At 31.0% G+C, this 9,110-nt stretch overlaps 1 long non-coding RNA gene across 1 annotated transcript in view; it reads left to right on the top strand.

Annotated features, from left to right (window-relative positions):
- Nucleotides 1–9,110, top strand: part of LOC136795774 (uncharacterized) — a 27,640-nt gene that overhangs the window by 2,694 nt on the left and 15,836 nt on the right. The window contains exon 3 of the long non-coding RNA XR_010843442.1: nucleotides 788–863. This is a non-coding gene — a long non-coding RNA (uncharacterized lncRNA). The remainder of the gene's footprint in view (nucleotides 1–787; nucleotides 864–9,110) is intronic.

The raw sequence follows: 9,110 nt of genomic DNA, 5'->3' as shown, positions 1-9,110 counted from the left end.
TATTTATTTTAATAATCCTTATTAAAAAACAAAAATTATAAATAACTAAATTCAATTATATACATTGATTTAAAATAATAAAATAAAAACATCTATGGTGTCAACATTCAGTTCTGAAAATATCTTATTATTTTGCAATATGAATCATCATCATCACAGGCACTACTGCCCGGTACTGGTTTTCTCCAGATCTAGCCACCTTCATTTTTCCTCTTATTGCCGGATATATGAGTAGTTTTTGTTTTCTAACAATTTTGAGGAATTTGTTTTGGAATATTTGTGTTTTTTTGTAAGTTAGTTAAATAGGTAAATCTCTATATAGGACATCTATATATTATGATGGCCTTAGTAGTGCATTATAGAGTATCAATTTATTTTGAGGGATAATTTTAATTTTTTTAGTCAGTTATGAATAAATTGAATAATACAGTACAAAAGCTGGATCCTAGCGGATGGACGAAAATGGCATGTTATATTATTATGTGAGGGGGGATGTTATATTATTGACTGATGGATCTATTAGATAAAAATGATTGGGTGATTGATATCAGATTAGCTTAATTCTAATTTGATGAATAATTATAAACTTACTCATTTATATTTTGACTAAATATTAAAAATGGAGTCATTTCGACCTCATAATAGGATAAATACTTTCTAGAACATATATGCCAAAAATACAAGTCATTTATTGCTGAAATGTATATATTTCTTACTATATCTCTTGAATTTAAACTAAAAACTGCTATAAAACTCTCAATTAACAAGTATTTTTGTTAATTTTCAGCATATCGTGTTCCAAAGCTGCTGAGTTTCTGTTCTGGATCCTGCTTTCAGTACTTCAAGTTCCTTCACGTCAAACAGTGAGTCAAAAATGATTTATTATTTATAATAAAATATTTTTTTCAGTTGAAAAGAATCAAAATTGATATTATTTTTAATCATTAAATGCAAGTTTATTGTATACTTGCATCAGATTTTATCATTTTTGTATCAGATCATATCATCAGATTTTCATCGTCGATGAACCAAATTATTGGAAATAGCGTTTTATACAACTTATATTCAGTTCATTTTTACGATTAATGATCAGTGTTACAGACAATTCCATTATGTGCTAAATACCTTTTGGCGACAGCCTGTGGCTCGGAGAGCGAGGTTTCCACTATACTATCTCCCTTTACTTTTGCTCAGGAGAGTTAGGACAAGAGCCCAAGAGGAGAAATAGAGTTAGTTATTTCATCTCAATTTTTGATCACTTTAATGAAAACTATGTATAATTATTACTCTAAATTGATGAGTCTGCCAAGTATAGGGAGGAGGAATAATTTAAAACGTTAAAAATCATTTTGAAATACCTGCCATTTTTTATTTTCCCTACCTATACTTGGCAGACTCATCAATTTATACTAGTAATTATTCATAGTTTTCATTGAAGCAATCAAAAATTGAGATGAAATAACTGCCTTTTTTTCTCCTCTTGGGCTGTTGTACTATTAGAAGGGTAGGGCTTTGGGTCTCTGTCCTGCATTAGCTAATCTCTGCTTATCTTATAATATTGGACATCTGACAAAAAGTATATTTTTTATCCTGTGTTTTTATTTTATCCACATTAGTTTATAAGGTTAGAAGGTTATTTAGTGCGCCTCTGGGTTAAGGCAAAAACAGTTTAATAAAAATATGTAATAAAGCCATCTTGGTAAAAAATGGACGAAGTATTCTTTACTTTAGATGTACAAAATTATATTCTTACTCTTTTCAATTCAGCGTTTTATGATTCATAGTTCTGTTTAAAATAAAGTAAAAAATATTAGTGCAAGAATGTTTACTTCGATTATAGGAATGACCTCGAAATATACAATCTAGTACTGTACTACCGTGGGGACCTTTCAGAGGGAATACAATAAACAGTGTGTTCTGTTGTGGGATAATTGCTTTTCTGGAATTTCCATAGACCATATTTTTTTTTTTATGCCGTGCCGAAAGAACAAGTTTATACATTGGATTGAATTATATTTAATAAGCAAAAATAACAATACTTGTTTAATAATTTTCCTTCTAGTTCAAAGAATGTGTTCTGGTGTGAGAATAGTGTACTTGTTTAATTTCCCATCGACTTATTTATTTGCTTCCACGAAAGCCAATTTAGAGAATGAACATTTATATGGAATAAAACCATAACAAAATTTATGTATCTGCTGGTGAGATAATACACTTCTAAAGTGAACATTTACGTGGAAGTATTAAAACTAGTTTATTAATATTCATTATTTTATTGATATAAATAATACTATTAAAATTTATTTGAAATGTATCCATAGCTTACCTCACTCTGGTGCTAATAGTTCAAGAGCTAGGGAGAAGAGAAGACAGTTATTTCACCTCAATTTTTTATTATTTACTCAAAACTACATTATTAGTCTAAATTGCTGAGTCTGCCTAGTTTTTATTCCGTATCGGCCACTAAGGACCTCGTCAATATCAATGATCAAGGGTCCTTTGGGAGTCTTGATTTTCTTTCTTCTCATCGTAGTTTCATGAACCTCGACTGCCTTTCTTTTCTTTCTTCGGACCACTTCGTACCCCCTTTTTTTCCTCTTCCAATATTGGTGAGATTTTCAATATTTTCCTATACGTATCTTCATCTAGACAGTCGGTATCTGAAATTTTAAGTCTCTTTAATTCCTCTCTCATTTGCCTCGTGTATCCTCTCATGTTTTTGTAGCTAAAAATTGTTTTAAAGATCTTCTTATTCAATCTTTCTTCCTTCATCCTCTTCATGTGCCCATAGAACATCAGCGTTCTGATTCTCATCTCGGTTTGCAGGTCTTTGATTTTTCTGAAGACCTCTTCGTTAGATCTTCGCCTGTATCCTTCTTGTTTTTTCCTGGGCCCATATATTTTTCTTAAGATCCTCCTTTCTATTCCTAGCAGCTTTTCCAAGTTGGATAGGCATGTGGTCTCCACCTCGTATAAAATCGCAGGCCTTATCACATCATTGTAATGCCTCAACATTGCATTGGATGAGAGGTTCTTCTTATTGTAAATTTTAGCTGTTTGAAAGCTTAAATTTTCTAATTTGGTGGTTTTCTCTCGGATGCTCTCTTTCTCAGAACCATTCTGACAAATTATTTCCCCCACGTTCTTAAATTTTTGGTCACTTTTATTTTTCCATATTCAGTGTTTACTATTTTTTTCTTGAAATTTACTTCAAGCTCTGTTTTTTCATATGATATTTGTAGGTCTGCTTTTTCTGCTATTATTTGTAGGGTATTTATTTGACTAATAGCCTCTTCCTCTGATTCTGCCTACAGTGCGAGATCGTCAACAACTCACTTAATTATAGGATTGTTTTTGTTCCCTGCTATGGCTCCTGAGTTATTTTTTTCCAGAATTCCTCCATGATTTTATCCAGGACTATGTTGAAAAGTATTGGAGACAAGCTATCGCCTTGTCTTAGCTCTGTTTTTATTTGAAAAGGTTTGCATATTAGACCCTGGAATTTCACTTTAGATTTTAAATCTGTCAGAGTCATTTTTATCAGATTTATGGTTTTCTGGTCTACTCCTCTTCAGATCTATACTCAGGAGTCTATACTCTTTCAGGATTTCTGGTAGGGTTTCCCTATTCACGGAATCGTAGGCCTTTTTAAAGTCAACAAAGGAAATGTAAAGATTTTTCCTTCCGGTAGTGTAGTATTTTATGAGCAGTTTAAGGCTTAGAATTTGCTCCTAACAGGACTTTCCTTTTCTAAAGCCCCCTTGGTACTCTTCTATTTTGTGATCTATTTGTAATTCCAGTCTATTCAGCAGGACTTTAGAGAAGATCTTATACGTAACTGATAGTAGTGAAATTCCTCTTTAGTTATTAACATTAGTTTTGGACTCCTTTTTATGTGAAGGATGTATCAAGGCGGTGTTCCATTCTTCTGGTATTTCTTCTTTCTCCCAAGCATTTCCATGAATTTCTTCCTGAAGTCAAGCCAACCTCCACATTTTTGCCAGGACGCCGTCTTCACCAGAGGCCTTATTATTTTTAAGTGATTTTATAACATCCTCTATTTCTTCTTCATCCGGTGGGTCTGAATCTATGTTTTGTGGGGGTGTTTTTCTCTATCACCAATTTCTCATTAGGTTTTCACAGTTTAGGAGATTTTCGAAATATTCTGCTAGAATTTCAGTTTTCATTGTTTAGGGCCAGAGCTCCGTCTTTTCTCTGCATTACCAGTCCTGGGTGGTTGTACCCTGTAATTTTTTCCTTGAATGCCTTGTAAAGGAGTCTAGTTTCGTTCCTCTTGAATTTTCTTCTTGATTTTCTCATTTTATGTACTTTTTTATATTCTTCTAGATTTTTCAAGGTTTTGTGCTGATTCCATGATTTCCATGCTTCCAGCCTTTCCCAAATAGCATTTTCGCATGCTATGTTCCTCCATACTTCTGTGGTGCCAGCTCTCTTGCAACTCCTTTTAAATTTTGTGTTAATTCTTCCCAATTTTCCGGTGTTTTTACTTCTTCACTATATTCCTGTCCCTTTTCTTTTACTAGAACTCCTCTATCCACTGATATTGCTTTTTTCTTAGGTTGTGTTCTGGTAGTCTTCCTAGCAGGTATAAAATTCATCTTAGTTTGTGAAGGGAAGTGGTCTGATGTCACATTAAATGCTCTTTTCACTCTGTGGTTTTGGACCCCTTTTTTCTTGGAGGTTGCCACATGGTCCAACTGGTACTCCCCTAGGGAGTTAGGGGAAACCCAGGTCTTTTTCTTACTGGCTTTTGCCTTGTAATGTGTAGACATGAGCTTTAAGTCGGAGATTTTACATAGCTGTACCAGTCTTTCTCTATTCCTGTTTGTCCATTTGTGTGCTGGATACTCCCCAACTATATTCTTGTATCTTTTTTCTCTTCCTATTTGAGCGTTGAATCGCATCGCATTTTTTGAAATGCATCGAAACTTTAACATGGTTTTGGTGGATTTTTATCCATCTCTTTTTCCAGAATTATTCCACTTTCTCTGGGTTTTTCTTGTTAACTTCATTTATGGGGGCATGTGCATTCTCCCTGGTGTTTTATTTTTGTGTACTAGATATATGTACTATAAACTACTTTATTAATTATTACTTTATTACTATAAACCATCTTTAATTTGAGTGCTGACAGACTTGACCTATTGTTCTTGAAATATAGTTTTTCATAAAATAAAAAACTTATTGTCCGAACAACTGGAAATCCACATTTTATTTTTGAATAAAAACAACAACTCCTTTGAAGATATACGAATTAGAACAAAAAATGAACAAAGGAGTAGGGTGAAAACATTTTGCACCTTTTGAAGTAGAGTGATTTTGGTAAAATACGTTTAATTGTTATACTGTTTTTGGAGAAACAGCATTTTGTTTTTGAACAATCAGAAATCACCATTTTATGACTTTATTTTGCAGGTGCCATGGAAACCTATATTTTTTTTAAAATATATTATTATAAAAACTTTAAAGTGAATTTAAAAAGCTTCCTTTAGATTACTATTAGACGCCTATTCGTCTAATTTTTTCTGAAATTTGAAACTTATCAAGATGACTCATTTTAGACGAAAGATAATGTTTATGTCGTGTATTTATTAAATATCAATTTAATCTTTTCAGAAGTGATAAACATATCTAATATTTATTATATTTAACTTGATTTATTGTAAATAATTAAATCATGTTTAATAATTAGTTAAAATAATAATAGTTAAGGATTAATAAAATACGTATCTAATGATTAAACCTATCAAAATATATCAGTATTGAATTTATATAATACAAATAAAACCTAAAATCAGTTCTGACTCCAGTTTTGGTTAATTTCTTTTACATTATATTAATATCAGTTCTAAGAGTCATAAATAATAAATTATTTAATACCAATTTCGCTCAGCCTAAAACAGCCCTCAGTTTTTTAAAGATTATAAAAACTACTCATAATTTAGGTACCTTTGGACCATTCAAGCTAAATATTAACAGTTGGTAAAGGTTCTTTAACTACGAGTTACTTGAACCTTAGCGTTCCTAATTGGTACCGAACCAAAGCTAACAGCAAAAATAATATTTTTTTTTTAAAATACAGTAACCAATTTTTTGCACTAACTTCGGCCATGGGTTGTGGTGGGGTTGGAGCGATGGTGGGGATACGTACGACGTCTTTAAGTTCTTTCTTAAGTCTGTTGTCGCTTAATACAGTTCGCTCGGTAAGTGCCTACTCAATTTTCATAATTCTTATCTTATCTAACTACATTATGTTATTATTATATACTATAGTATGTACAGTAATATGCTATAATAATATAGTGTGTATATACTGTTGCGGATATTACCTATGAGTAACTCAACGCTACATTTTCGCGAAAACGTTATGTGATAATTAAGGGCGTATCATGGAATAAAACTATGGGGGCAGCCATAATGAATCAGGTTGGCATTTCAGAACGGAAAATGTGAACGAAACTAAAAAGATTATATATAATTGTCGCAGCGCTTTATTAATTATTATAATTATTTCCTTGAAAAAAAAATTAATTCTCATTAAATTAAAAGATGTTTTCTAACTTTTAAGGGGGCAGCTCCTCCCACCCCCCGTGCCCCCCTCTGATTTCCCCCATGAGGATAATTGCTTGTTCCTTATTTTTTTGTTGGTATAATAATTTGTTCCTTTCTCAAAATTCATTTGTAGAATATAAAGTAAAACAACTATGGGCTCTTTTATATTATTCGACATTTTTGGTATGATGATATGTCAAACTCGATTATTTTAGGAGAATCGATAGATTCAGTAACTAGTAGATTCAATCCTTTTATTGCAATTTATTATGGTGCTTAGTCGTAAGGTGTGGAGGGGATAGAGCGGTGGTATGGAGGGGATATGGGTGTGGAGGGGATATGGGGTGCGGAGGGGATATGGGTGTGGAAGGGATTTGTCCGACGTCTTCTCATTTTTTCTTGAGTCAGTCCTCGCAGAGTTCGGTTCGTTCCGTAAGTACCTTCTCAATTTTCATACTTCTTATCTTATTTAACAATGTTATATCATCATATATTATGTACTATATTACATGCTATAATAATACAGCATATGGTCTAGTAATACATAATAATATACTGTATTATCATTTATTTTAATTGTTTATAAAACTTCGTTTTGACTTTCATTATACCTCATTGGATCAGTTTATCTATTTTAAAGTATTTATTTGTTTATTCGTGTGTTGAAGGAGGTTCATAAATAATTAGAGCTCATATTTTACGGCTCCAGATTTGTTGACTCACAAATTTTAATCCTAAATTCAGTTATAACACTGCTCACTTTGTGCATTTGGGAAAGTTTTATTTATATTAAATATCTTTGAATTTAGTTAGATAATTGTTTAAGAAATAATGAACTTATTGATTTAGGAGGAGGAGGGGGAAATATAGTTTTAATTTTTTCCTTATAAGCAACTTCAGTGTGGTGCTTTGCAGTAAAGTGTGGTGGGGAGGGGGCGATAGTGTGGAGGGGATATGTCTGACGTTTAGTGGGTCTTTCTTAAGTTGGTCGTGATTGGTTACAGTTCGTTCGGTAAGTACCTACTCAATTCTCAAAATTCCTTTCTTATCTAACTCTATTATTATATACTGTAATATATAATATAGTATATTCAATAGAATAAACTTTATTATTATATATTTATACCACATACTATAGTACTATTTAGTTTAAAAACTTAACTCATTGGATTAATTTATCTATTTTTATGTATTTATTTGTTTGTTCGTGTGTTCAAGAAAGGTCATAAATATTGAGGTGTAGATAGTTGACCGTAGATTAATGTTTGAAGAAGTTTGTCGGAGGGTGCGGTCAGCAAAGAACAACATAAATAAACAAAACTATTGGGCATAAAATAAATAAATATAGTTTTGTTTATTTATGTTGTTCTTTGCTGACCGCACCCTCCGACAAACTTCTTCAAAAGATACTTTATGGTTCCAGAGTTTATATATATTTGAATTTAGATAGATAATTCAAATTTTAATAAAATAATTAAATTAAAACAAAAATATTATATTGTTTTGCTTTATGCAATAATTTATTTTTGGAGTATAGTTTTGATTTTTTATTCAAATATTTTTGAAAGCAACTTTTAGTCTTTTGGAGATAGTTGTCAATTCGATAAGAAGATAGGTATAACACTGTATTATCGGGAAACAGGGCTATTTATGATTTACATTTTTGATTTTCTGGTGGTAATTTATGAATAAATTGAATAATATTGTACTTATACTGAATCCTTGGGGGTGACCGACAATGGTGTGTTATATTATTACGTGGGTGGGTTATATTATTGACTGAAGAATCTATGTGATAAAAAAGGTTTGGTGATTAATATCTGATTAGCTTAACTCTATTTTTAATGAATACTCATAAACTCACTCATTTATATTTTGATTTAATATTACCTGAAAAAAAATAATGGAGTCATTTCGACATCATAATAGGATAAGTACCTTCTAGAACATATATACCAAAAATACAAGTCAATTATTCTTTAAATGTATAAATTTTTATACTATATCTCTTAATATTATAAAACTCCTGTAAAACACTCAATTAATAATTATTTTTGTTAATTTTCAGCATATCGTGTTCCAAAGCTGCTGAGTTTCTGGTCTAGAATCCTGCTTCCAGTACTTCAGGTTCCTTCACGTCAAACAGTGAGTCAAAAATGATTTATTATTTATAATAAAATATTTTTTTCAGCTATAAAGAATTAAAATTGATATTATTTTTAATCAGTAAATGCAAGTATATCGTATATTACTAAGATACTTTAGTGTTTTAATCTAATTTTTAAATATTTCAAAATTAAAATTATTATTAATTATATTATTTCAAAATTTTTCGAGACCAAGTAATATTTATCAATTAATTAATATAATATCCAAAATAGTCTCAACACTATATATTTATTTATTTGTCCTACGTTTCGGCCCTTCCAGCCATCCTCAGGGACATCTAAACATTTAACAGCTTATATTACACTTCACTTCTAAACATTTACAATAAAATTATTACTTATTATATAATATAACATACCTTCAACATA

This window comes from Halyomorpha halys, unplaced genomic scaffold (genome assembly GCF_000696795.3).
Source record: "Halyomorpha halys isolate HHAL.00 unplaced genomic scaffold, Hhal_1.1 Scaffold53.1, whole genome shotgun sequence".
NCBI lineage: Eukaryota > Metazoa > Arthropoda > Insecta > Hemiptera > Pentatomidae > Halyomorpha > Halyomorpha halys.
This window is presented reverse-complemented; position numbering and strand designations above follow the sequence as displayed.